The sequence below is a fragment of the Leiobunum rupestre genome, chromosome 6 (genome assembly GCF_980474605.1).
Source record: "Leiobunum rupestre chromosome 6, qqLeiRupe1.1.hap1, whole genome shotgun sequence".
NCBI lineage: Eukaryota > Metazoa > Arthropoda > Arachnida > Opiliones > Sclerosomatidae > Leiobunum > Leiobunum rupestre.
The window spans coordinates 58,051,716-58,078,343 of NC_143389.1; the positions used below are offsets into that span (position 1 = coordinate 58,051,716).

Here is a 26,628-nt window from a genome sequence, read left to right on the forward strand (position 1 = left end):
CTTATGTCAAATACTATTTTGGAAATTGAAGGCCAATTCACACCAGCCAACATTTTTGCAAAGCTTGGTTGTTGAGCATAATTTTCGACGTTAGTTCATTGGCGAAAACAATTATTACTAGTTCTTAAAAAAAACATTAACTACCAAATATGTCGATTTACATAAATTAAGGTATTAAATATGAATATTATTATCTCTTAGTTCTATTGAATCAAAAACTTGTTTATGAAAGTAATTAAATTATAAATTTTCTAGCTACGCATCGTTTTTTAAAACTTTGTCAAAAAAAGGCGTTTGTGAATGTATTAACTTGGCGCGTGCCCAAATATTATTTTTCAAAAGCCATGTGGTTTTTTATTTTTATCGTTTAAATTTAAATTAATTTTTTTTTTTAATTTTTATGGTTTTTTTTAAACCGAATCGTTTAAAAGAATACGACATTCTCGCGTTTATCTCTCACTATCGGAATGCGTACTATTAAATAATTGATTATCTGAGAGCGAAACCACTTCCGCTTGTGTCAGTTCTTTTGTATGTCGCTGAGCGAGTTTCATTATAATTCGGTGGGTGTGCGCCGCTGATCGGCTTCCCAAATTAAACCCAGTTAAGGGTTCCACGCCAGAGATATCAACATTACTCCCTAAATAGAGAATAGCACGTGCGCCGTATGCTTGTTCGAAAATGGGATCAAGATATCGAACACACCCATAAACGTTGCGCTTAGACTCTACAATAGTACACGCTATTACAAGCTGTTTATTATAATTTGACCCTTGACAAGTTGTATAACGAGTACGTACGCTGAGACGTAATTTCCTGTTTACCGGAATTCAAAACGACATATTACTTTGAAGCAATGGCTAAATATAGAACGGAATCAAAACTAGGAAGATGCTAATTTGGCAATACGAGGGGTCGGACATTCAGTTGATTTTTTTATTTTTCTTCCCTGAATAGGTATTTTTCAATGATTTCTGGATTTTTTTTAAATAGTATTGTAGTTTAAAAAATCAATGTATTAGGATTTTGTGCTGGATTTGTGACTGTTGTGCATTTGTTTCTTGGATTTTGTGGTTTTGTTAAGTTAAAAAAAATTTGTTGATGTTGTGGATTATATTTTCGAATTTTTTGGTGGATTATTTGTATATGATACAAAATCATTGAGATATTTATTTTCGTTGATTTCGGAGTTTTGAGTAGATTTGTGGAATTTTATGTGGGTTTGTGAAATTTTGAATATGTGGATTCTTGTATGTGGACTTCGAAGATATGTATAAAAAACCAGTATTTGTAAAAAGTACAAAATCATTGGGGATGAATTTTACATGAACTTTGTATAGTTATGTAGATTTTGTTGATTTGTAGATTTTTGTGGATTTGGTTGATTTTGTTGATTTGCAGATGTTGATTTGTAGCTTTTTGCGGATTTTGTTGATTTTTGGATTTTGTTGATTTGTGGATTTTGTTGATTTGTAGATTTTTGCGAATTTTGTTCATTTGTAGATTTTGTTGATTTGTAGATTTTAAAAAAAAAACAGCATTTTTAAAAAGTACAAAATCATTGCGGTTGAATTTTTCATGAACTTTTGTATATTTATGTGGATTTTGTTTATTTGTAGATTTTTGTGGATTTTGTTGATTTGTAGATTTTTGCGGATTTTGTTGATTTGTAGATTTTTGTTGATTTTTAGATTTTGGTGGATTTTGTTGATTATTAGATTTTCTTAATTAATAGATTTTTGTCGATTTTTTAATTGGTAATTTTTGTGGATTTGTAGATATTTTTTTATTTTTTAATTGGTGATTTTTGTGGATTTGTAGATATTTTTGTATTTTTTAATTGTTGATTTTTGTGGATTTATTTGATTTGTAGATTTTTGTGAATTTGTAATTTTTTTGGATTTTTAATTGGTGATTTTTGGACGATTCTGTAGATTTGTGTTAAAATAAATTCTATATTTTTACTAAGTACAAAACCTATGCGAACCTTTTTCGTTGATTTAGTATTTTTCGGTGAGCCTACGACACTTTTCTGAATGTCTAACCCCTAGAAGTATTTTCTCCGCTTAGCCTTGTAACGGGCTTGAAATGATAGAGAGAGATTACGTTTAGTGAAGAATTCGCCAAAAGTGGTTTTTTCAAGGCATTTCTTAAGCGTGGAACTACGAGAAGTTAGGCTTATCAAATGCCCTAGAAAAGCTGTTTGTTCTTAGACGTATTATCCAGGGTTCTGAATATCCGTACGATATCAGACGAGAATGGAGTGTTGTTGTTCGGAGTGAGAGGTGTGGTAGTTGAGGACAAAACAAACAAGCCTTAATTAGCGCGGAGAAAAGTAGAGAATTTCGTTTGATATTTTTCATAATGCCTTCAGCCCCGTCATTAAAAGTCGACAGTAATTAACGCCGATAACTTCTCGTAAGTGGCGGCTTAAATATACAGGGTGATTACAATTCCCTTCAATATTTCTTAAACATTAGGAAATTATATTTTTTTATTATATGTTAAAAAATAAAAGGAATATATAAATTTTTAATTTAAGAAATTTATGAAGTTGAATAAAAATCATTTTCCGAAAATAGATGTTCCTCTAAAATAAATCATTTTATAATAGAAGTATAAAAGTTTTTTTCATATGTCACAAGACTGAGCGTCATTAATATAATCGTAGCACGCGCGATTCGCACGCGCACTAGAAAATCCAAAATTCCTGGTGATTCTATCACGTTCTCCTAGGCTTATAAAAGTAAGTGACAGTGACGTAAAAGCAGTGGCGTAGCCAGGGGCGGCACGGGGGCACATGCCCACCGAAACGTATGGTCGTACGTACAAATATTTTTATTTTTTTTATTTTTTTTTCAACGGTGTGCCCCCCCCCCCCCGAAACAAAATCCTGGCTACGCCACTGCGTAAAAGAGACATTGAAATGAGCTAAGATTGATTTGAAATAGCAAAACAAAGATACTACTAGAATTTTATCTGAACAAAACGACGAACAAGCAAAAAAAATGTTTTACAAGAAGTCATCGAATTTGTACAAAACAAAATATATAAAAACTTTGCATTTAAAAATTACAACCTTTTTTAAGATACGTAACCATGTGTAGCATACGTCAATATGATTGTATCTACAAACTTGATATTGAAAATGTATAACTATACCTAACGCCCATTTAATTTGTAAGAAAAATTTATTTTGTTGGAAATAAACATTTTAATTTGGAAATTTAACTCATAAACAATATTATATTATTATATTATATTATATTTAAAATATTATAATACTTTATATAGTTTATGAAAACGTTTCCCTGAACGAGCGATTTAGTAAACCCTGTGTAAGATAAGTTTCTTTCGCGGTGTCGAAAGAACCTCCTTTTACTGTATAGCTAAGCCTTAATTACTAAGCGCTAATTTACAGACACTAATCTTAATTACGGTGATTTTCCGATACTCTTTTGGGGGGAACTCCCTGTAGGTCCCCTAATTACGGCTATACATTCGGAACAATGTTCTAAATCCGAATAATCATAATCGGTAATACTTATCGGTTGATTTCATAAGAGCCGCGGTTTGAAGCTGAATATTTGTATGATAATGTTCTCCGGGGCTTACTAAGTCATAATTATCAAAGTGTTACAGTTAAATACCAAACGCGCTCCTCCGTTCAAAGCAGAGTCCTTCGAAATTTGGAGGATTAATAAATTTATTATTATTATTATTATTATTATTATTATTAGGGTATACTAATAATTATGATGCTATAATTGTTATTCGTTTTTCACTAAACCATCGTATTTTTTATATATAATCAACACTTTTATCTGAAATAGTGATGGGCATTTTGCTGAAAAAGGCGCTCAGCTCACGAACCGCTCGTGCTCGCTATATTTGTATCCGCTCACGCACTTGCTCATTTGAGAGGTGAAATTTACATTATTCTCTTTTCACTCTCATTTTGAGAGATAAAATCACCGTTGCACTCTTTCCGCGCACATTTTGAGAGGTGAAATGTATTTTTAGTAGTTAACACAAAATTTCATGTCTATAGTTTATAATTAACAATTAATTAAAACTAAATTGAAATACAAATTTTAAATTTAAGTACAGATAAAATAAGAAAAATTGAAAACAACGGTACTTATTGTGCACAATATTTCAAAACTATAATATAATATTATATAATAATAATATTGTGCATAATAAATTTATTTTTTATTTTTTTAACTTACGCACAAGTATCTAAAAAAATTTAAAATGTAGATATAGTAACAATAAACAAAATTAAATCAGTACTGGATTTAAAATTGAAATTGAAATTTAAGATTAGAATGATGTAAGTTTAGTCTAGTTCAGACCATTAATAATTTTAAATTAAATTCATTTCCATACCATTTCGCACGATCTATATAATAAATAACTTAAACGTCAACAATACATTTTTTTCAATTATTTTCCCAAAACGGATTATCCCCGGGGCAAATTTGTGTCAAAGAACGCTTTATTTGCGAGCTAAGGAGGGAGTACCCGCCTAGATAATCCGTAATGAAATCGTAACGTTTTTTTAAGTAAAAGTCATACGCCCTCCCGGGTTTTTTCAAAGTTTAAAAGTATATAATGATTTTTATGGGAATACAAGCTCGGGTTGTGTATAGATGACCGCTTCTAACAACGCTTTCTTCGCAGGGGTGTTTTTGCGAGACCTTTGGGTTTCCCCGACTGTGTAGACAGGAAAAGGTCAAAGCGAGCCGCGCCTCGCTAAAAGTTTGTATTCTCGAAGGTTTTATGTCGAATTCCGGTAACTGTTTCTTGTCTAGCGTCTCAAAATGTTTAGCGCCAAACGTGATCCGCGTTTACAATCTCACGAAACAGTCAACTCGGATGCATACATTTTAAGACGGTTGCGAAATATTGTAAGACGTTTATACCTAATGTACGACCCACAAATGTTTACGTCAACTATAATTTATTATTGTTATTATTTTTGGTCAATTTCGTTCGCTGTCATACGTTTAATAAGATATCTTTTACCACAGTAGTATATCTAGGAATTGACCAATAAAAAACCAACGATACACTCAATACGGAGCAATATTAGCTTAGATGAAAGTCTTTTTTGAAAATTTCTAGTGGATTTATAAAAATTGTGAGGAATTTTCCAATAATTCTTAGGGATTTTCTTAAATTGTAAAGGATTTTTTAAAAATTGTAATTAATTTGTGAAAAATTGTAATTAATTTTAGAAAAATTGTAATTAATTTTTGAAAAATTGTAATTAATTTTAGAAAAATTGTAATTAATTTTTGAAAAATTGTAATTAATTTTTGAAAAATTGTAATTAATTTTTGAAAAATTGTAATTAATTTTTGAAAAATTGTAATTAATTTTTGAAAAATTGTAATTAATTTTTGAAAAATTGTAATTAATTTTTTTAAAAATTGTAATTAATTTTTGAAAATTGTAATTAATTTTTGAATAATTGTAATTAATTTTTGAAAAATTGTAATTAATTTTTGAAAAATTGTAGTTAGTTTTGAAAAGTAGACAATACACAAAGTTAACACATTCCCGTATGATTTTTTAAGGGGCGAGTTCTGTTCTTTAGGTTAATAAGTGCTTGGTTTGTGGAAAAAACTCAGAAAGAGAGCATTTTAGGGTATCGTTTTAGCTCACTTTGTTCCGTACATTTCTACATGATTTATCAGAAAAATTCTAATGGGGGAAAGATAGTTTGTATCAGTGTGATTAAATTATCAATTATTTTTGTTTAATAATTTTTGCGTAATTTGTCTACTGAAATAAATGAGTGGTATTATACGTTGGTGGCAATGTTAAAAGTGGTAAATAATGGTAAATAGTGGTAAGTAATGGTAATTTGTAGTAAATCTGGTAAAATTATGATAAATAATGGTAAATCTGGTAAAATAATGATAAATAATGGTATATCTGATAAAATAATGGTGAATCTGATAAAATAATGATAAATAATAGTAAATATTGGTTTATATGTGAAATCAAGAAAATCATAAGAAAACGAAATATATCAACTTTAGAAGATCTTAAACTTTATTTTCATTATTCTGCAAGTCTTTTATAAATCTTAAAGGTCTTATCTCCATAAATGTGGGTTTAAAGTTTCAAATATTATACTGTAAATAATTCATGAAAATATATTATTTACCATAACTTAGCACTTTTCCAAATTTATACCCTGGTCACAAGAATATTCGCTATTGACGAACGTGGAATGGGGAGGATTTCGGAAGGAAATAATTCCACAAGTTCGTTGAGTACTCTGTCGTCGACGTCACATTATCGTTTTGCATGAGTTACTTTTAAGATTGGGGAAGCGCTATCGCTCCAGATATTAGAAGACCATTCGATGAAGTCAGTAATGTGAAGGGGATAGCCGTGATCGTATAGTGGTTAGTACCTTGCGTTGTGGCCGCAATAACCCAGGTTCGAATCCTGGTCACGGCAAAACCTCATTTTTTCAACATTTTAAATTAAACTTTATTTCATTTTATTTAAAAAAAATCTGGTCAGCTAAGAAATAAATATTTAAAGGAAACAATACATTATGGGCTAGCCAGAAACACGACCCCGACGTGGGCGAAAGGTCAAAAACACCAGGTTGTAATTTATTCGGAACTCGAAACCAAGTAACTCAGTCACGCAACCTACATAACATGGTTTTTTTTTCTGTCTCGGGCCAGTGTCGAAATAAGTCATCAAACAATGATCGTGTCTCTTTAAGAGGCAGCGTGTATTTGATTCGTCTTAAAAGCTTCGCTAATGCGAGTTTATAAACAAAAGGAGAGAAGTATTTCAATTGCAGACTCCTAAATTACAGGCCCGGGTGGATATTCACCCTTAAAACATTCGCTTTTAACTGCGCCTTCGTTCCCAATTTCCACATTTTCATTTTTCGGTTCATTCTTAGTTACCAAAGTACACGCTATTTGGAAAAACACAATACGTTGTATTTTTTTTTAATAATGAGGATTAAGAGGGATTACGAGAGATTTAGATTGGGGATATAATTCGGATGTTATTTTACTGATACTAAAACGCGCAAAATATTATTACAGCTTTTTCTACAAATACTGTAAGTACGCATTAAACGAAAATGAAAATGTGGTAATTCAGAACGAAGGGTGCAGTTGAAAGTGAATGTTTTAAGGGTTCGATTACTACGCACTCGAGCCTGTAATTTAGAAATATATAATTTAAATATATTTCCTTTTGTTTATAAATATTTATTTTACTTCACCAGTGGCATTTTTAGTCTTTATTACAGAAGAAGTGGCCAAAGCAATTAGTACTGACCAAAGCAATAAAATAATAAAAATAAAAATAAAAATAAAATAGCGCAATATTACTCTAAAGTACGGGGACCCCGCCCCTGACCCCGGTACCGAATATTCAAAATTAAGTCGGGATTGGGTTCGGGGCTCAATCTGAAAAGGAAGGGGAATCGTTCCTAAAGATACAAAAATTTCCATATTCATTGGTTTTAAAACCACTCATTTAAAAATATCTTTCCTTTCCAAAACGTTCTCAGAATCCAAGAATTACATTCAATAAAGTGAATTTTGCTGCGTTCTTGCTAAAATTACATTTGCTTATACCGAAATATTAGTATATTATAAGTACTATTTACTTAAAATAAGGTAATCTCTAACATTGCCCCGACCCCCGACCCTTATTTGGTTTTTCCGGGTGTAACACTACCCTAACCATGAACCCGTCCAAGATACTTTTCTGAACCCGCACGAACACTTCTCCAAAGTAATTCGACCTCACCCATTATTATAAAATTATCTCAAGATGGCGGCCATAGAGAGATACTGCAGTCTTAAATGTAAATTTTTGCGTAAGTATTTAGAATTAAGTCGAAAGGTTGCTTAAGATTCTGAATTAAAGTGGTAAGCGTTTGCATAAACGCGAAATGTACTCAATAACTAGATGGTCAATACTAACTGCCATATTGTACGTAAAAATAAATCATTATTATTGATATTTACAAAGGTTTAATTAGATCGATAAATTAATAAAAATTTGTTAAAATTGGTAATAAATTCCTAAATCTTAACTAATAATTATATCCCTTATTTTTACGCGAAATATACTGATTTTATAAAAATATTTAACATTTTATTTTAAAAATTCATTTTTCAACAATGCAGACATTCCAATAAGCACAGAGTCCCAAAACCGGAGTATTTTGAAAGGGTAGTGTACCAAGATATTAGTTCTCAAAATGAAATAGTGAATCTCTAAAGGCACAGATTTCTAAAAGCGCAATACCCATAAATGCAGATTTATTTTAGCGCAATACCCATAAATGCAATTTCCATTAAGCGCAATACCCATAAATGCAATTTCCTTTAGGCGCAATAACCATAAATGCAATTTCCTTTAAGCGCAATACCCATAAATACAATTTCTTTTAGGCGCAATAACCATAAATACAATTTCTTTTAAGCGCAATATCCATAAATGCAATTTCCTTTAGGCGCAATAACCATAAATGCAATTTCTTTTAGGCGCAATAACCATAAATGCAATATCTTTTAAGCGCAATACCCATAAATGCTATTTCCTTTAGGCGCAATAACCATAAATGCAATTTCCTTTAAGCGCAATACACATAAATGCAATTGCATTTAAGCGCAATACCCATAAATGCAATTTCCTTTAGGCGCAATAACCATAAATGCAATATCTTTTAAGCGCAATACCCATAAATGCAATTTCCATTAAGCGCAATACCCATAAATGCAATTTCCTTTAGGCGCAATAACCATAAATGCAATTTCTTTTAAGCGCAATAACCATAAATGCAATTTCTTTTAGGCGCAATAACCATAAATGCAATTTCCTTTAGGCGCAATAACCATAAATGCAATTTCCTTTAAGCGCAATACACATAAATGCAATATCTTTTAAGCGCAATACCCATAAATGCAATTTCTTTTAGGCGCAATAACCATAAATGCAATATCTTTTAAGCGCAATACCCATAAATGCAATTTCTTTTAGGCGCAATAACCATAAATGCAATTTCCTTTAAGCGTAATACACATAAATGCAATTGCCTTTAAGCTCAATACCCATAAATGCAATTTCCTTTAGGCGCAATAACCATAAATGCAATATCTTTTAAGCGCAATACCCATAAATGCAATTTCTTTTAGGCGCAATAACCATAAATGCAATTTCCTTTAAGCGTAATACACATAAATGCAATTGCCTTTAAGCTCAATACCCATAAATGCAATTTCCTTTAGGCGCAATAACCATAAATGCAATATCTTTTAAGCGCAATACCCATAAATGCAATTTCCATTAAGCGCAATACCCATAAATGCAATTTCCTTTGGGCGCAATAACCATAAATGCAATTTCCTTTAAGCGCAATACACATAAATGCAATTTCCTTTAAGCGCAATACACATAAATGCAATTGCATTTAAGCGCAATACCCATAAATGCAATTTCCTTTAGGCGCAATAACCATAAATGCAATATCTTTTAAGCGCAATACCCATAAATGCAATTTCCATTAAGCGCAATACCCATAAATGCAATTTCCTTTAGGCGCAATAACCATAAATGCAATTTCTTTTAAGCGCAATAACCATAAATGCAATTTCTTTTAGGCGCAATAACCATAAATGCAATTTCCTTTAGGCGCAATAACCATAAATGCAATTTCCTTTAAGCGCAATACACATAAATGCAATATCTTTTAAGCGCAATACCCATAAATGCAATTTCTTTTAGGCGCAATAACCATAAATGCAATATCTTTTAAGCGCAATACCCATAAATGCAATTTCTTTTAGGCGCAATAACCATAAATGCAATTTCCTTTAAGCGTAATACACATAAATGCAATTGCCTTTAAGCTCAATACCCATAAATGCAATTTCCTTTAGGCGCAATAACCATAAATGCAATATCTTTTAAGCGCAATACCCATAAATGCAATTTCTTTTAGGCGCAATAACCATAAATGCAATTTCCTTTAAGCGTAATACACATAAATGCAATTGCCTTTAAGCTCAATACCCATAAATGCAATTTCCTTTAGGCGCAATAACCATAAATGCAATATCTTTTAAGCGCAATACCCATAAATGCAATTTCCATTAAGCGCAATACCCATAAATGCAATTTCCTTTGGGCGCAATAACCATAAATGCAATTTCCTTTAAGCGCAATACACATAAATGCAATTGCCTTTAAGCGCAATACCCATAAATGCAATTTCCTTTAGGCGCAATAACCATAAATGCAATATCTTTTAAGCGCAATACCCATAAATGCAATTTCCATTAAGCGCAATACCCATAAATGCAATTTCCTTTAGGCGCAATAACCATAAATGCAATTTCCTTTAAGCGCAATACACATAAATGCAATTGCCTTTAAGCGCAATACCCATAAATGCAATTTCCTTTAGGCGCAATAACCATAAATGCAATATCTTTTAAGCGCAATACCCATAAATGCAATTTCCATTAAGCGCAATACCCATAAATGCAATTTCCTTTAGGCGCAATAACCATAAATACAATTTCTTTTAGGCGCAATAACCATAAATACAATTTCTTTTAAGCGCAATACCCATAAATGCAATTTCCTTTAGGCGCAATAACCATAAATGCAATTTCTTTTAGGCGCAATAACCATAAATACAATTTCTTTTAAGCGCAATACCCATAAATGCAATTTACTTTAGGCGCAATAACCATAAATGCAATTTCTTTTAGGCGCAATAACCATAAATGCAATATCTTTTAAGCGCAATACCCATAAATGCTATTTCCTTTAGGCGCAATAACCATAAATGCAATTTCCTTTAAGCGCAATACACATAAATGCAATTGCCTTTAAGCGCAATACCCATAAATGCAATTTCTTTTAGGCGCAATAACCAGAAATGCAATATCTTTTAAGCGCAATACCCATAAATGCAATTTCTTTTAGGCGCAATAACCATAAATGCAATTTCCTTTAAGCGCAATACACATAAATGCAATTGCCTTTAAGCGCAATACCCATAAATGCAATTTCCTTTAGGCGCAATAACCATAAATGCAATTTCTTTTAAGCGCAATACCCGTAAATGCAATTTCCTTTAGGCGCAATAACCATAAATGCAATTTCTTTTAGGCGCAATAACCATAAATGCAATTTCTTTTAAGCGCAATACCCATAAATGCAATTTCTTTTAGGCGCAATAGCCATAAATGCAATTTCTTTTATTCACAATAACCATAAATGCAATTTCCTTTAAGCGCAATACCCATAAATACAATTGCCTTTAAGCTCAATACCCATAAATGCAATTTCTTTTAGGCGCAATAACCATAAATGCAATTTCCTTTAAGCGCAATACCCATAAATGCAATTTCCCTTAAACGCAATATACATTTTACATAAATGCAATTTCCCTTAAGCACAATACACAGAAATGGAATTTCCCTTAAACGCAATACACATAAATGCAATTTTCCTTAAATGTCATTTCTTTAAAGCGCAAAATTGAATATAATGTAATATGATTCATTTTCATGTGCAGTTCGGTTCAGTGCCGTTCAGTTTCCATTGAAGAAAGTGACAACAAGACGTGTCGCGTATAGCATGACGTCGTGTCCCCGCGGTCGTGCTTCAGTTGTTTCTGGAAGGATATTTTCAGTTCCTCCGTCTGCAAAAGAATTTGAAGATGTCTCATGAACGTGAAGGGGATAGCCGTGATCGTATAGTGGTTAGTACCTTGCGTTGTGGCCGCAATAACCCAGGTTCGAATCCTGGTCACGGCATCGTAACCCTACTTTTTGCCCCATTCACGATAATTTAATTGTCATTATTATTTTTGAAAATGTGCTCCGATATTTGATAATATATTTTTAAGCTCTAGTTGTGAGCAATAACCATAAATTCAATTTCCTTTAAGCGCAATACCCATAAATGCAATTTCCCTTAAACACAATACACATAAATGCAATTTCTTTTAAGCGCAATACCCGTAAATGCAATTTCCTTTAGGCGCAATAACCATAAATGCAATTTCCTTTAGGCGCAATAACCATAAATACAATTTCTTTTAGGCGCAATAACCATAAATGCAATTTCTTTTATTCACAATAACCATAAATGCAATTTCCTTTAAGCGCAATACCCATAAATACAATTGCCTTTAAGCTCAATACCCATAAATGCAATTTCTTTTAGGCGCAATAACCATAAATGCAATTTCCTTTAAGCGCAATACCCATAAATGCAATTTCCCTTAAACGCAATATACATTTTACATAAATGCAATTTCCCTTAAGCACAATACACAGAAATGGAATTTCCCTTAAACGCAATACACATAAATGCAATTTTCCTTAAATGTCATTTCTTTAAAGCGCAAAATTGAATATAATGTAATATGATTCATTTTCATGTGCAGTTCGGTTCAGTGCCGTTCAGTTTCCATTGAAGAAAGTGACAACAAGACGTGTCGCGTATAGCATGACGTCGTGTCCCCGCGGTCGTGCTTCAGTTGTTTCTGGAAGGATATTTTCAGTTCCTCCGTCTGCAAAAGAATTTGAAGATGTCTCATGAACGTGAAGGGGATAGCCGTGATCGTATAGTGGTTAGTACCTTGCGTTGTGGCCGCAATAACCCAGGTTCGAATCCTGGTCACGGCATCGTAACCCTACTTTTTGCCCAATTCACGATAATTTAATTGTCATTATTATTTTTGAAAATGTGCTCCGATATTTGATAATATATTTTTAAGCTCTAGTTGTGAGCAATAACCATAAATTCAATTTCCTTTAAGCGCAATACCCATAAATGCAATTTCCCTTAAACACAATACACATAAATGCAATTTCTTTTAAGCGCAATACCCGTAAATGCAATTTCCTTTAGGCGCAATAACCATAAATGCAATTTCCTTTAGGCGCAATAACCATAAATACAATTTCTTTTAGGCGCAATAACCATAAATGCAATTTCTTTTAGGCGCAATAACCATAAATGCAATTTCTTTTAAGCGCAATACCCATAAATGCAATTTCTTTTAGGCGCAATAGCCATAAATGCAATTTCTTTTATTCACAATAACCATAAATGCAATTTCCTTTAAGCGCAATACCCATAAATACAATTGCCTTTAAGCTCAATACCCATAAATGCAATTTCTTTTAGGCGCAATAACCATAAATGCAATTTCCTTTAAGCGCAATACCCATAAATGCAATTTCCCTTAAACGCAATATACATTTTACATAAATGCAATTTCCCTTAAGCACAATACACAGAAATGGAATTTCCCTTAAACGCAATACACATAAATGCAATTTTCCTTAAATGTCATTTCTTTAAAGCGCAAAATTGAATATAATGTAATATGATTCATTTTCATGTGCAGTTCGGTTCAGTGCCGTTCAGTTTCCATTGAAGAAAGTGACAACAAGACGTGTCGCGTATAGCATGACGTCGTGTCCCCGCGGTCGTGCTTCAGTTGTTTCTGGAAGGATATTTTCAGTTCCTCCGTCTGCAAAAGAATTTGAAGATGTCTCATGAACGTGAAGGGGATAGCCGTGATCGTATAGTGGTTAGTACCTTGCGTTGTGGCCGCAATAACCCAGGTTCGAATCCTGGTCACGGCATCGTAACCCTACTTTTTGCCCCATTCACGATAATTTAATTGTCATTATTATTTTTGAAAATGTGCTCCGATATTTGATAATATATTTTTAAGCTCTAGTTGTGAGCAATAACCATAAATTCAATTTCCTTTAAGCGCAATACCCATAAATGCAATTTCCCTTAAACACAATACACATAAATGCAATTTCTTTTAAGCGCAATACCCGTAAATGCAATTTCCTTTAGGCGCAATAACCATAAATGCAATTTCCTTTAGGCGCAATAACCATAAATACAATTTCTTTTAGGCGCAATAACCATAAATGCAATTTCTTTTATTCACAATAACCATAAATGCAATTTCCTTTAAGCGCAATACCCATAAATACAATTGCCTTTAAGCTCAATACCCATAAATGCAATTTCTTTTAGGCGCAATAACCATAAATGCAATTTCCTTTAAGCGCAATACCCATAAATGCAATTTCCCTTAAACGCAATATACATTTTACATAAATGCAATTTCCCTTAAGCACAATACACAGAAATGGAATTTCCCTTAAACGCAATACACATAAATGCAATTTTCCTTAAATGTCATTTCTTTAAAGCGCAAAATTGAATATAATGTAATATGATTCATTTTCATGTGCAGTTCGGTTCAGTGCCGTTCAGTTTCCATTGAAGAAAGTGACAACAAGACGTGTCGCGTATAGCATGACGTCGTGTCCCCGCGGTCGTGCTTCAGTTGTTTCTGGAAGGATATTTTCAGTTCCTCCGTCTGCAAAAGAATTTGAAGATGTCTCATGAACGTGAAGGGGATAGCCGTGATCGTATAGTGGTTAGTACCTTGCGTTGTGGCCGCAATAACCCAGGTTCGAATCCTGGTCACGGCATCGTAACCCTACTTTTTGCCCCATTCACGATAATTTAATTGTCATTATTATTTTTGAAAATGTGCTCCGATATTTGATAATATATTTTTAAGCTCTAGTTGTGAGCAATAACCATAAATTCAATTTCCTTTAAGCGCAATACCCATAAATGCAATTTCCCTTAAACACAATACACATAAATGCAATTTCTTTTAAGCGCAATACCCGTAAATGCAATTTCCTTTAGGCGCAATAACCATAAATGCAATTTCCTTTAGGCGCAATAACCATAAATACAATTTCTTTTAGGCGCAATAACCATAAATGCAATTTCTTTTATTCACAATAACCATAAATGCAATTTCCTTTAAGCGCAATACCCATAAATACAATTGCCTTTAAGCTCAATACCCATAAATGCAATTTCTTTTAGGCGCAATAACCATAAATGCAATTTCCTTTAAGCGCAATACCCATAAATGCAATTTCCCTTAAACGCAATATACATTTTACATAAATGCAATTTCCCTTAAGCACAATACACAGAAATGGAATTTCCCTTAAACGCAATACACATAAATGCAATTTTCCTTAAATGTCATTTCTTTAAAGCGCAAAATTGAATATAATGTAATATGATTCATTTTCATGTGCAGTTCGGTTCAGTGCCGTTCAGTTTCCATTGAAGAAAGTGACAACAAGACGTGTCGCGTATAGCATGACGTCGTGTCCCCGCGGTCGTGCTTCAGTTGTTTCTGGAAGGATATTTTCAGTTCCTCCGTCTGCAAAAGAATTTGAAGATGTCTCATGAACGTGAAGGGGATAGCCGTGATCGTATAGTGGTTAGTACCTTGCGTTGTGGCCGCAATAACCCAGGTTCGAATCCTGGTCACGGCATCGTAACCCTACTTTTTGCCCCATTCACGATAATTTAATTGTCATTATTATTTTTGAAAATGTGCTCCGATATTTGATAATATATTTTTAAGCTCTAGTTGTGAGCAATAACCATAAATTCAATTTCCTTTAAGCGCAATACCCATAAATGCAATTTCCCTTAAACACAATACACATAAATGCAATTTCTTTTAAGCGCAATACCCGTAAATGCAATTTCCTTTAGGCGCAATAACCATAAATGCAATTTCCTTTAGGCGCAATAACCATAAATACAATTTCTTTTAGGCGCAATAACCATAAATGCAATTTCTTTTATTCACAATAACCATAAATGCAATTTCCTTTAAGCGCAATACCCATAAATACAATTGCCTTTAAGCTCAATACCCATAAATGCAATTTCTTTTAGGCGCAATAACCATAAATGCAATTTCCTTTAAGCGCAATACCCATAAATGCAATTTCCCTTAAACGCAATATACATTTTACATAAATGCAATTTCCCTTAAGCACAATACACAGAAATGGAATTTCCCTTAAACGCAATACACATAAATGCAATTTTCCTTAAATGTCATTTCTTTAAAGCGCAAAATTGAATATAATGTAATATGATTCATTTTCATGTGCAGTTCGGTTCAGTGCCGTTCAGTTTCCATTGAAGAAAGTGACAACAAGACGTGTCGCGTATAGCATGACGTCGTGTCCCCGCGGTCGTGCTTCAGTTGTTTCTGGAAGGATATTTTCAGTTCCTCCGTCTGCAAAAGAATTTGAAGATGTCTCATGAACGTGAAGGGGATAGCCGTGATCGTATAGTGGTTAGTACCTTGCGTTGTGGCCGCAATAACCCAGGTTCGAATCCTGGTCACGGCATCGTAACCCTACTTTTTGCCCCATTCACGATAATTTAATTGTCATTATTATTTTTGAAAATGTGCTCCGATATTTGATAATATATTTTTAAGCTCTAGTTGTGAGCAATAACCATAAATTCAATTTCCTTTAAGCGCAATACCCATAAATGCAATTTCCCTTAAACACAATACACATAAATGCAATTTCTTTTAAGCGCAATACCCGTAAATGCAATTTCCTTTAGGCGCAATAACCATAAATGCAATTTCCTTTAGGCGCAATAACCATAAATACAATTTCTTTTAGGCGCAATAACCATAAATGCAATTTCTTTTATTCACAATAACCATAAATGCAATTTCCTTTAAGCGCAATACCCATAAATACAATTGCCTTTAAGCTCAATACCCATAAATGCAATTTCTTTTAGGCGCAATAACCATAAATGCAATTTCCTTTAAGCGCAATACCCATAAATGCAATTTCCCTTAAACGCAATATACATTTTACATAAATGCAATTTCCCTTAAGCACAATACACAGAAATGGAATTTCCCTTAAACGCAATACACATAAATGCAATTTTCCTTAAATGTCATTTCTTTAAAGCGCAAAATTGAATATAATGTAATATGATTCATTTTCATGTGCAGTTCGGTTCAGTGCCGTTCAGTTTCCATTGAAGAAAGTGACAACAAGACGTGTCGCGTATAGCATGACGTCGTGTCCCCGCGGTCGTGCTTCAGTTGTTTCTGGAAGGATATTTTCAGTTCCTCCGTCTGCAAAAGAATTTGAAGATGTCTCATCAACGTGAAGGGGATAGCCGTGATCGTATAGTGGTTAGTACCTTGCGTTGTGGCCGCAATAACCCAGGTTCGAATCCTGGTCACGGCATCGTAACCCTACTTTTTGCCCCATTCACGATAATTTAATTGTCATTATTATTTTTGAAAATGTGCTCCGATATTTGATAATATATTTTTAAGCTCTAGTTGTGAGCAATAACCATAAATTCAATTTCCTTTAAGCGCAATACCCATAAATGCAATTTCCCTTAAACACAATACACATAAATGCAATTTCTTTTAAGCGCAATACCCGTAAATGCAATTTCCTTTAGGCGCAATAACCATAAATGCAATTTCCTTTAGGCGCAATAACCATAAATACAATTTCTTTTAGGCGCAATAACCATAAATGCAATTTCTTTTATTCACAATAACCATAAATGCAATTTCCTTTAAGCGCAATACCCATAAATACAATTGCCTTTAAGCTCAATACCCATAAATGCAATTTCTTTTAGGCGCAATAACCATAAATGCAATTTCCTTTAAGCGCAATACCCATAAATGCAATTTCCCTTAAACGCAATATACATTTTACATAAATGCAATTTCCCTTAAGCACAATACACAGAAATGGAATTTCCCTTAAACGCAATACACATAAATGCAATTTTCCTTAAATGTCATTTCTTTAAAGCGCAAAATTGAATATAATGTAATATGATTCATTTTCATGTGCAGTTCGGTTCAGTGCCGTTCAGTTTCCATTGAAGAAAGTGACAACAAGACGTGTCGCGTATAGCATGACGTCGTGTCCCCGCGGTCGTGCTTCAGTTGTTTCTGGAAGGATATTTTCAGTTCCTCCGTCTGCAAAAGAATTTGAAGATGTCTCATGAACGTGAAGGGGATAGCCGTGATCGTATAGTGGTTAGTACCTTGCGTTGTGGCCGCAATAACCCAGGTTCGAATCCTGGTCACGGCATCGTAACCCTACTTTTTGCCCCATTCACGATAATTTAATTGTCATTATTATTTTTGAAAATGTGCTCCGATATTTGATAATATATTTTTAAGCTCTAGTTGTGAGCAATAACCATAAATTCAATTTCCTTTAAGCGCAATACCCATAAATGCAATTTCCCTTAAACACAATACACATAAATGCAATTTCTTTTAAGCGCAATACCCGTAAATGCAATTTCCTTTAGGCGCAATAACCATAAATGCAATTTCCTTTAGGCGCAATAACCATAAATACAATTTCTTTTAGGCGCAATAACCATAAATGCAATTTCTTTTATTCACAATAACCATAAATGCAATTTCCTTTAAGCGCAATACCCATAAATACAATTGCCTTTAAGCTCAATACCCATAAATGCAATTTCTTTTAGGCGCAATAACCATAAATGCAATTTCCTTTAAGCGCAATACCCATAAATGCAATTTCCCTTAAACGCAATATACATTTTACATAAATGCAATTTCCCTTAAGCACAATACACAGAAATGGAATTTCCCTTAAACGCAATACACATAAATGCAATTTTCCTTAAATGTCATTTCTTTAAAGCGCAAAATTGAATATAATGTAATATGATTCATTTTCATGTGCAGTTCGGTTCAGTGCCGTTCAGTTTCCATTGAAGAAAGTGACAACAAGACGTGTCGCGTATAGCATGACGTCGTGTCCCCGCGGTCGTGCTTCAGTTGTTTCTGGAAGGATATTTTCAGTTCCTCCGTCTGCAAAAGAATTTGAAGATGTCTCATGAACGTGAAGGGGATAGCCGTGATCGTATAGTGGTTAGTACCTTGCGTTGTGGCCGCAATAACCCAGGTTCGAATCCTGGTCACGGCATCGTAACCCTACTTTTTGCCCCATTCACGATAATTTAATTGTCATTATTATTTTTGAAAATGTGCTCCGATATTTGATAATATATTTTTAAGCTCTAGTTGTGAGCAATAACCATAAATTCAATTTCCTTTAAGCGCAATACCCATAAATGCAATTTCCCTTAAACACAATACACATAAATGCAATTTCTTTTAAGCGCAATACCCGTAAATGCAATTTCCTTTAGGCGCAATAACCATAAATGCAATTTCCTTTAGGCGCAATAACCATAAATACAATTTCTTTTAGGCGCAATAACCATAAATGCAATTTCTTTTATTCACAATAACCATAAATGCAATTTCCTTTAAGCGCAATACCCATAAATACAATTGCCTTTAAGCTCAATACCCATAAATGCAATTTCTTTTAGGCGCAATAACCATAAATGCAATTTCCTTTAAGCGCAATACCCATAAATGCAATTTCCCTTAAACGCAATATACATTTTACATAAATGCAATTTCCCTTAAGCACAATACACAGAAATGGAATTTCCCTTAAACGCAATACACATAAATGCAATTTTCCTTAAATGTCATTTCTTTAAAGCGCAAAATTGAATATAATGTAATATGATTCATTTTCATGTGCAGTTCGGTTCAGTGCCGTTCAGTTTCCATTGAAGAAAGTGACAACAAGACGTGTCGCGTATAGCATGACGTCGTGTCCCCGCGGTCGTGCTTCAGTTGTTTCTGGAAGGATATTTTCAGTTCCTCCGTCTGCAAAAGAATTTGAAGATGTCTCATGAACGTGAAGGGGATAGCCGTGATCGTATAGTGGTTAGTACCTTGCGTTGTGGCCGCAATAACCCAGGTTCGAATCCTGGTCACGGCATCGTAACCCTACTTTTTGCCCCATTCACGATAATTTAATTGTCATTATTATTTTTGAAAATGTGCTCCGATATTTGATAATATATTTTTAAGCTCTAGTTGTGAGCAATAACCATAAATTCAATTTCCTTTAAGCGCAATACCCATAAATGCAATTTCCCTTAAACACAATACACATAAATGCAATTTCTTTTAAGCGCAATACCCGTAAATGCAATTTCCTTTAGGCGCAATAACCATAAATGCAATTTCCTTTAGGCGCAATAACCATAAATACAATTTCTTTTAGGCGCAATAACCATAAATGCAATTTCTTTTATTCACAATAACCATAAATGCAATTTCCTTTAAGCGCAATACCCATAAATACAATTGCCTTTAAGCTCAATACCCATAAATGCAATTTCTTTTAGGCGCAATAACCATAAATGCAATTTCCTTTAAGCGCAATACCCATAAATGCAATTTCCCTTAAACGCAATATACATTTTACATAAATGCAATTTCCCTTAAGCACAATACACAGAAATGGAATTTCCCTTAAACGCAATACACATAAATGCAATTTTCCTTAAATGTCATTTCTTTAAAGCGCAAAATTGAATATAATGTAATATGATTCATTTTCATGTGCAGTTCGGTTCAGTGCCGTTCAGTTTCCATTGAAGAAAGTGACAACAAGACGTGTCGCGTATAGCATGACGTCGTGTCCCCGCGGTCGTGCTTCAGTTGTTTCTGGAAGGATATTTTCAGTTCCTCCGTCTGCAAAAGAATTTGAAGATGTCTCATGAACGTGAAGGGGATAGCCGTGATCGTATAGTGGTTAGTACCTTGCGTTGTGGCCGCAATAACCCAGGTTCGAATCCTGGTCACGGCATCGTAACCCTACTTTTTGCCCCATTCACGATAATTTAATTGTCATTATTATTTTTGAAAATGTGCTCCGATATTTGATAATATATTTTTAAGCTCTAGTTGTGAGCAATAACCATAAATTCAATTTCCTTTAAGCGCAATACCCATAAATGCAATTTCCCTTAAACACAATACACATAAATTCAATTTCTTTTAAGCGCAATACCCGTAAATGCAATTTCCTTTAGGCGCAATAACCATAAATGCAATTTCCTTTAGGCGCAATAACCATAAATACAATTTCTTTTAGGCGCAATAACCATAAATGCAATTTCTTTTATTCACAATAACCATAAATGCAATTTCCTTTAAGCGCAATACCCATAAATACAATTGCCTTTAAGCTCAATACCCATAAATGCAATTTCTTTTAGGCGCAATAACCATAAATGCAATTTCCTTTAAGCGCAATACCCATAAATGCAATTTCCCTTAAACGCAATATACATTTTACATAAATGCAATTTCCCTTAAGCACAATACACAGAAATGGAATTTCCCTTAAACGCAATACACATAAATGCAATTTTCCTTAAATGTCATTTCTTTAAAGCGCAAAATTGAATATAATGTAATATGATTCATTTTCATGTGCAGTTCGGTTCAGTGCCGTTCAGTTTCCATTGAAGAAAGTGACAACAAGACGTGTCGCGTATAGCATGACGTCGTGTCCCCGCGGTCGTGCTTCAGTTGTTTCTGGAAGGATATTTTCAGTTCCTCCGTCTGCAAAAGAATTTGAAGATGTCTCATGAACGTGAAGGGGATAGCCGTGATCGTATAGTGGTTAGTACCTTGCGTTGTGGCCGCAATAACCCAGGTTCGAATCCTGGTCACGGCATCGTAACCCTACTTTTTGCCCCATTCACGATAATTTAATTGTCATTATTATTTTTGAAAATGTGCTCCGATATTTGATAATATATTTTTAAGCTCTAGTTGTGAGCAATAACCATAAATTCAATTTCCTTTAAGCGCAATACCCATAAATGCAATTTCCCTTAAACACAATACACATAAATGCAATTTCTTTTAAGCGCAATACCCGTAAATGCAATTTCCTTTAGGCGCAATAACCATAAATGCAATTTCCTTTAGGCGCAATAACCATAAATACAATTTCTTTTAGGCGCAATAACCATAAATGCAATTTCTTTTATTCACAATAACCATAAATGCAATTTCCTTTAAGCGCAATACCCATAAATACAATTGCCTTTAAGCTCAATACCCATAAATGCAATTTCTTTTAGGCGCAATAACCATAAATGCAATTTCCTTTAAGCGCAATACCCATAAATGCAATTTCCCTTAAACGCAATATACATTTTACATAAATGCAATTTCCCTTAAGCACAATACACAGAAATGGAATTTCCCTTAAACGCAATACACATAAATGCAATTTTCCTTAAATGTCATTTCTTTAAAGCGCAAAATTGAATATAATGTAATATGATTCATTTTCATGTGCAGTTCGGTTCAGTGCCGTTCAGTTTCCATTGAAGAAAGTGACAACAAGACGTGTCGCGTATAGCATGACGTCGTGTCCCCGCGGTCGTGCTTCAGTTGTTTCTGGAAGGATATTTTCAGTTCCTCCGTCTGCAAAAGAATTTGAAGATGTCTCATGAACGTGAAGGGGATAGCCGTGATCGTATAGTGGTTAGTACCTTGCGTTGTGGCCGCAATAACCCAGGTTCGAATCCTGGTCACGGCATCGTAACCCTACTTTTTGCCCCATTCACGATAATTTAATTGTCATTATTATTTTTGAAAATGTGCTCCGATATTTGATAATATATTTTTAAGCTCTAGTTGTGAGCAATAACCATAAATTCAATTTCCTTTAAGCGCAATACCCATAAATGCAATTTCCCTTAAACACAATACACATAAATGCAATTTCTTTTAAGCGCAATACCCGTAAATGCAATTTCCTTTAGGCGCAATAACCATAAATGCAATTTCCTTTAGGCGCAATAACCATAAATACAATTTCTTTTAGGCGCAATAACCATAAATGCAATTTCCTTTAGGCGCAATAACCATAAATACAATTTCTTTTAGGCGCAATAACCATAAATGCAATTTCCTTTAGGCGCAATAACCATAAATACAATTTCTTTTAGGCGCAATAACCATAAATGCAATTTCTTTTATTCACAATAACCATAAATGCAATTTCCTTTAAGCGCAATACCCATAAATACAATTGCCTTTAAGCTCAATACCCATAAATGCAATTTCTTTTAGGCGCAATAACCATAAATGCAATTTCCTTTAAGCGCAATACCCATAAATGCAATTTCCCTTAAACGCAATATACATTTTACATAAATGCAATTTCCCTTAAGCACAATACACAGAAATGGAATTTCCCTTAAACGCAATACACATAAATGCAATTTTCCTTAAATGTCATTTCTTTAAAGCGCAAAATTGAATATAATGTAATATGATTCATTTTCATGTGCAGTTCGGTTCAGTGCCGTTCAGTTTCCATTGAAGAAAGTGACAACAAGACGTGTCGCGTATAGCATGACGTCGTGTCCCCGCGGTCGTGCTTCAGTTGTTTCTGGAAGGATATTTTCAGTTCCTCCGTCTGCAAAAGAATTTGAAGATGTCTCATGAACGTGAAGGGGATAGCCGTGATCGTATAGTGGTTAGTACCTTGCGTTGTGGCCGCAATAACCCAGGTTCGAATCCTGGTCACGGCATCGTAACCCTACTTTTTGCCCCATTCACGATAATTTAATTGTCATTATTATTTTTGAAAATGTGCTCCGATATTTGATAATATATTTTTAAGCTCTAGTTGTGAGCAATAACCATAAATTCAATTTCCTTTAAGCGCAATACCCATAAATGCAATTTCCCTTAAACACAATACACATAAATGCAATTTCTTTTAAGCGCAATACCCGTAAATGCAATTTCCTTTAGGCGCAATAACCATAAATGCAATTTCCTTTAGGCGCAATAACCATAAATACAATTTCTTTTAGGCGCAATAACCATAAATGCAATTTCTTTTATTCACAATAACCATAAATGCAATTTCCTTTAAGCGCAATACCCATAAATACAATTGCCTTTAAGCTCAATACCCATAAATGCAATTTCTTTTAGGCGCAATAACCATAAATGCAATTTCCTTTAAGCGCAATACCCATAAATGCAATTTCCCTTAAACGCAATATACATTTTACATAAATGCAATTTCCCTTAAGCACAATACACAGAAATGGAATTTCCCTTAAACGCAATACACATAAATGCAATTTTCCTTAAATGTCATTTCTTTAAAGCGCAAAATTGAATATAATGTAATATGATTCATTTTCATGTGCAGTTCGGTTCAGTGCCGTTCAGTTTCCATTGAAGAAAGTGACAACAAGACGTGTCGCGTATAGCATGACGTCGTGTCCCCGCGGTCGTGCTTCAGTTGTTTCTGGAAGGATATTTTCAGTTCCTCCGTCTGCAAAAGAATTTGAAGATGTCTCATGAACGTGAAGGGGATAGCCGTGATCGTATAGTGGTTAGTACCTTGCGTTGTGGCCGCAATAACCCAGGTTCGAATCCTGGTCACGGCATCGTAACCCTACTTTTTGCCCCATTCACGATAATTTAATTGTCATTATTATTTTTGAAAATGTGCTCCGATATTTGATAATATATTTTTAAGCTCTAGTTGTGAGCAATAACCATAAATTCAATTTCCTTTAAGCGCAATACCCATAAATGCAATTTCCCTTAAACACAATACACATAAATGCAATTTCTTTTAAGCGCAATACCCGTAAATGCAATTTCCTTTAGGCGCAATAACCATAAATGCAATTTCCTTTAGGCGCAATAACCATAAATACAATTTCTTTTAGGCGCAATAACCATAAATGCAATTTCTTTTATTCACAATAACCATAAATGCAATTTCCTTTAAGCGCAATACCCATAAATACAATTGCCTTTAAGCTCAATACCCATAAATGCAATTTCTTTTAGGCGCAATAACCATAAATGCAATTTCCTTTAAGCGCAATACCCATAAATGCAATTTCCCTTAAACGCAATATACATTTTACATAAATGCAATTTCCCTTAAGCACAATACACAGAAATGGAATTTCCCTTAAACGCAATACACATAAATGCAATTTTCCTTAAATGTCATTTCTTTAAAGCGCAAAATTGAATATAATGTAATATGATTCATTTTCATGTGCAGTTCGGTTCAGTGCCGTTCAGTTTCCATTGAAGAAAGTGACAACAAGACGTGTCGCGTATAGCATGACGTCGTGTCCCCGCGGTCGTGCTTCAGTTGTTTCTGGAAGGATATTTTCAGTTCCTCCGTCTGCAAAAGAATTTGAAGATGTCTCATGAACGTGAAGGGGATAGCCGTGATCGTATAGTGGTTAGTACCTTGCGTTGTGGCCGCAATAACCCAGGTTCGAATCCTGGTCACGGCATCGTAACCCTACTTTTTGCCCCATTCACGATAATTTAATTGTCATTATTATTTTTGAAAATGTGCTCCGATATTTGATAATATATTTTTAAGCTCTAGTTGTGAGCAATAACCATAAATTCAATTTCCTTTAAGCGCAATACCCATAAATGCAATTTCCCTTAAACACAATACACATAAATGCAATTTCTTTTAAGCGCAATACCCGTAAATGCAATTTCCTTTAGGCGCAATAACCATAAATGCAATTTCCTTTAGGCGCAATAACCATAAATACAATTTCTTTTAGGCGCAATAACCATAAATGCAATTTCTTTTATTCACAATAACCATAAATGCAATTTCCTTTAAGCGCAATACCCATAAATACAATTGCCTTTAAGCTCAATACCCATAAATGCAATTTCTTTTAGGCGCAATAACCATAAATGCAATTTCCTTTAAGCGCAATACCCATAAATGCAATTTCCCTTAAACGCAATATACATTTTACATAAATGCAATTTCCCTTAAGCACAATACACAGAAATGGAATTTCCCTTAAACGCAATACACATAAATGCAATTTTCCTTAAATGTCATTTCTTTAAAGCGCAAAATTGAATATAATGTAATATGATTCATTTTCATGTGCAGTTCGGTTCAGTGCCGTTCAGTTTCCATTGAAGAAAGTGACAACAAGACGTGTCGCGTATAGCATGACGTCGTGTCCCCGCGGTCGTGCTTCAGTTGTTTCTGGAAGGATATTTTCAGTTCCTCCGTCTGCAAAAGAATTTGAAGATGTCTCATGAACGTGAAGGGGATAGCCGTGATCGTATAGTGGTTAGTACCTTGCGTTGTGGCCGCAATAACCCAGGTTCGAATCCTGGTCACGGCATCGTAACCCTACTTTTTGCCCCATTCACGATAATTTAATTGTCATTATTATTTTTGAAAATGTGCTCCGATATTTGATAATATATTTTTAAGCTCTAGTTGTGAGCAATAACCATAAATTCAATTTCCTTTAAGCGCAATACCCATAAATGCAATTTCCCTTAAACACAATACACATAAATGCAATTTCTTTTAAGCGCAATACCCGTAAATGCAATTTCCTTTAGGCGCAATAACCATAAATGCAATTTCCTTTAGGCGCAATAACCATAAATACAATTTCTTTTAGGCGCAATAACCATAAATGCAATTTCTTTTATTCACAATAACCATAAATGCAATTTCCTTTAAGCGCAATACCCATAAATACAATTGCCTTTAAGCTCAATACCCATAAATGCAATTTCTTTTAGGCGCAATAACCATAAATGCAATTTCCTTTAAGCGCAATACCCATAAATGCAATTTCCCTTAAACGCAATATACATTTTACATAAATGCAATTTCCCTTAAGCACAATACACAGAAATGGAATTTCCCTTAAACGCAATACACATAAATG

General features: G+C 33.8%; 18 non-coding genes across 18 annotated transcripts; all 18 read left to right on the forward strand.

Annotated features, from left to right (window-relative positions):
- Positions 1 to 6,408: 6,408 nt before the first annotated feature.
- On the forward strand, positions 6,409 to 6,480 carry TRNAH-GUG (transfer RNA histidin (anticodon GUG)). The gene has a single exon. It is a non-coding gene; the product is annotated as a tRNA-His (tRNA).
- Positions 6,481 to 11,762: 5,282 nt separating this feature from the next.
- TRNAH-GUG (transfer RNA histidin (anticodon GUG)) lies at positions 11,763 to 11,834 on the forward strand. The gene has a single exon. It is a non-coding gene; the product is annotated as a tRNA-His (tRNA).
- An 804-nt stretch (positions 11,835 to 12,638) lies between these two features.
- Positions 12,639 to 12,710, forward strand: TRNAH-GUG (transfer RNA histidin (anticodon GUG)). Its single transcript has one exon. It is a non-coding gene; the product is annotated as a tRNA-His (tRNA).
- An 897-nt stretch (positions 12,711 to 13,607) lies between these two features.
- On the forward strand, positions 13,608 to 13,679 carry TRNAH-GUG (transfer RNA histidin (anticodon GUG)). Its single transcript has one exon. It is a non-coding gene; the product is annotated as a tRNA-His (tRNA).
- An 804-nt stretch (positions 13,680 to 14,483) lies between these two features.
- TRNAH-GUG (transfer RNA histidin (anticodon GUG)) lies at positions 14,484 to 14,555 on the forward strand. Its single transcript has one exon. It is a non-coding gene; the product is annotated as a tRNA-His (tRNA).
- An 804-nt stretch (positions 14,556 to 15,359) lies between these two features.
- On the forward strand, positions 15,360 to 15,431 carry TRNAH-GUG (transfer RNA histidin (anticodon GUG)). Its single transcript has one exon. It is a non-coding gene; the product is annotated as a tRNA-His (tRNA).
- An 804-nt stretch (positions 15,432 to 16,235) lies between these two features.
- On the forward strand, positions 16,236 to 16,307 carry TRNAH-GUG (transfer RNA histidin (anticodon GUG)). Its single transcript has one exon. It is a non-coding gene; the product is annotated as a tRNA-His (tRNA).
- Positions 16,308 to 17,111: 804 nt separating this feature from the next.
- On the forward strand, positions 17,112 to 17,183 carry TRNAH-GUG (transfer RNA histidin (anticodon GUG)). The gene has a single exon. It is a non-coding gene; the product is annotated as a tRNA-His (tRNA).
- An 804-nt stretch (positions 17,184 to 17,987) lies between these two features.
- On the forward strand, positions 17,988 to 18,059 carry TRNAH-GUG (transfer RNA histidin (anticodon GUG)). Its single transcript has one exon. It is a non-coding gene; the product is annotated as a tRNA-His (tRNA).
- An 804-nt stretch (positions 18,060 to 18,863) lies between these two features.
- TRNAH-GUG (transfer RNA histidin (anticodon GUG)) lies at positions 18,864 to 18,935 on the forward strand. The gene has a single exon. It is a non-coding gene; the product is annotated as a tRNA-His (tRNA).
- An 804-nt stretch (positions 18,936 to 19,739) lies between these two features.
- On the forward strand, positions 19,740 to 19,811 carry TRNAH-GUG (transfer RNA histidin (anticodon GUG)). Its single transcript has one exon. It is a non-coding gene; the product is annotated as a tRNA-His (tRNA).
- Positions 19,812 to 20,615: 804 nt separating this feature from the next.
- Positions 20,616 to 20,687, forward strand: TRNAH-GUG (transfer RNA histidin (anticodon GUG)). Its single transcript has one exon. It is a non-coding gene; the product is annotated as a tRNA-His (tRNA).
- Positions 20,688 to 21,491: 804 nt separating this feature from the next.
- TRNAH-GUG (transfer RNA histidin (anticodon GUG)) lies at positions 21,492 to 21,563 on the forward strand. Its single transcript has one exon. It is a non-coding gene; the product is annotated as a tRNA-His (tRNA).
- An 804-nt stretch (positions 21,564 to 22,367) lies between these two features.
- TRNAH-GUG (transfer RNA histidin (anticodon GUG)) lies at positions 22,368 to 22,439 on the forward strand. The gene has a single exon. It is a non-coding gene; the product is annotated as a tRNA-His (tRNA).
- A 928-nt stretch (positions 22,440 to 23,367) lies between these two features.
- On the forward strand, positions 23,368 to 23,439 carry TRNAH-GUG (transfer RNA histidin (anticodon GUG)). Its single transcript has one exon. It is a non-coding gene; the product is annotated as a tRNA-His (tRNA).
- Positions 23,440 to 24,243: 804 nt separating this feature from the next.
- TRNAH-GUG (transfer RNA histidin (anticodon GUG)) lies at positions 24,244 to 24,315 on the forward strand. The gene has a single exon. It is a non-coding gene; the product is annotated as a tRNA-His (tRNA).
- Positions 24,316 to 25,119: 804 nt separating this feature from the next.
- Positions 25,120 to 25,191, forward strand: TRNAH-GUG (transfer RNA histidin (anticodon GUG)). The gene has a single exon. It is a non-coding gene; the product is annotated as a tRNA-His (tRNA).
- Positions 25,192 to 25,995: 804 nt separating this feature from the next.
- Positions 25,996 to 26,067, forward strand: TRNAH-GUG (transfer RNA histidin (anticodon GUG)). Its single transcript has one exon. It is a non-coding gene; the product is annotated as a tRNA-His (tRNA).
- The last annotated feature ends 561 nt before the right edge of the window (positions 26,068 to 26,628 follow it).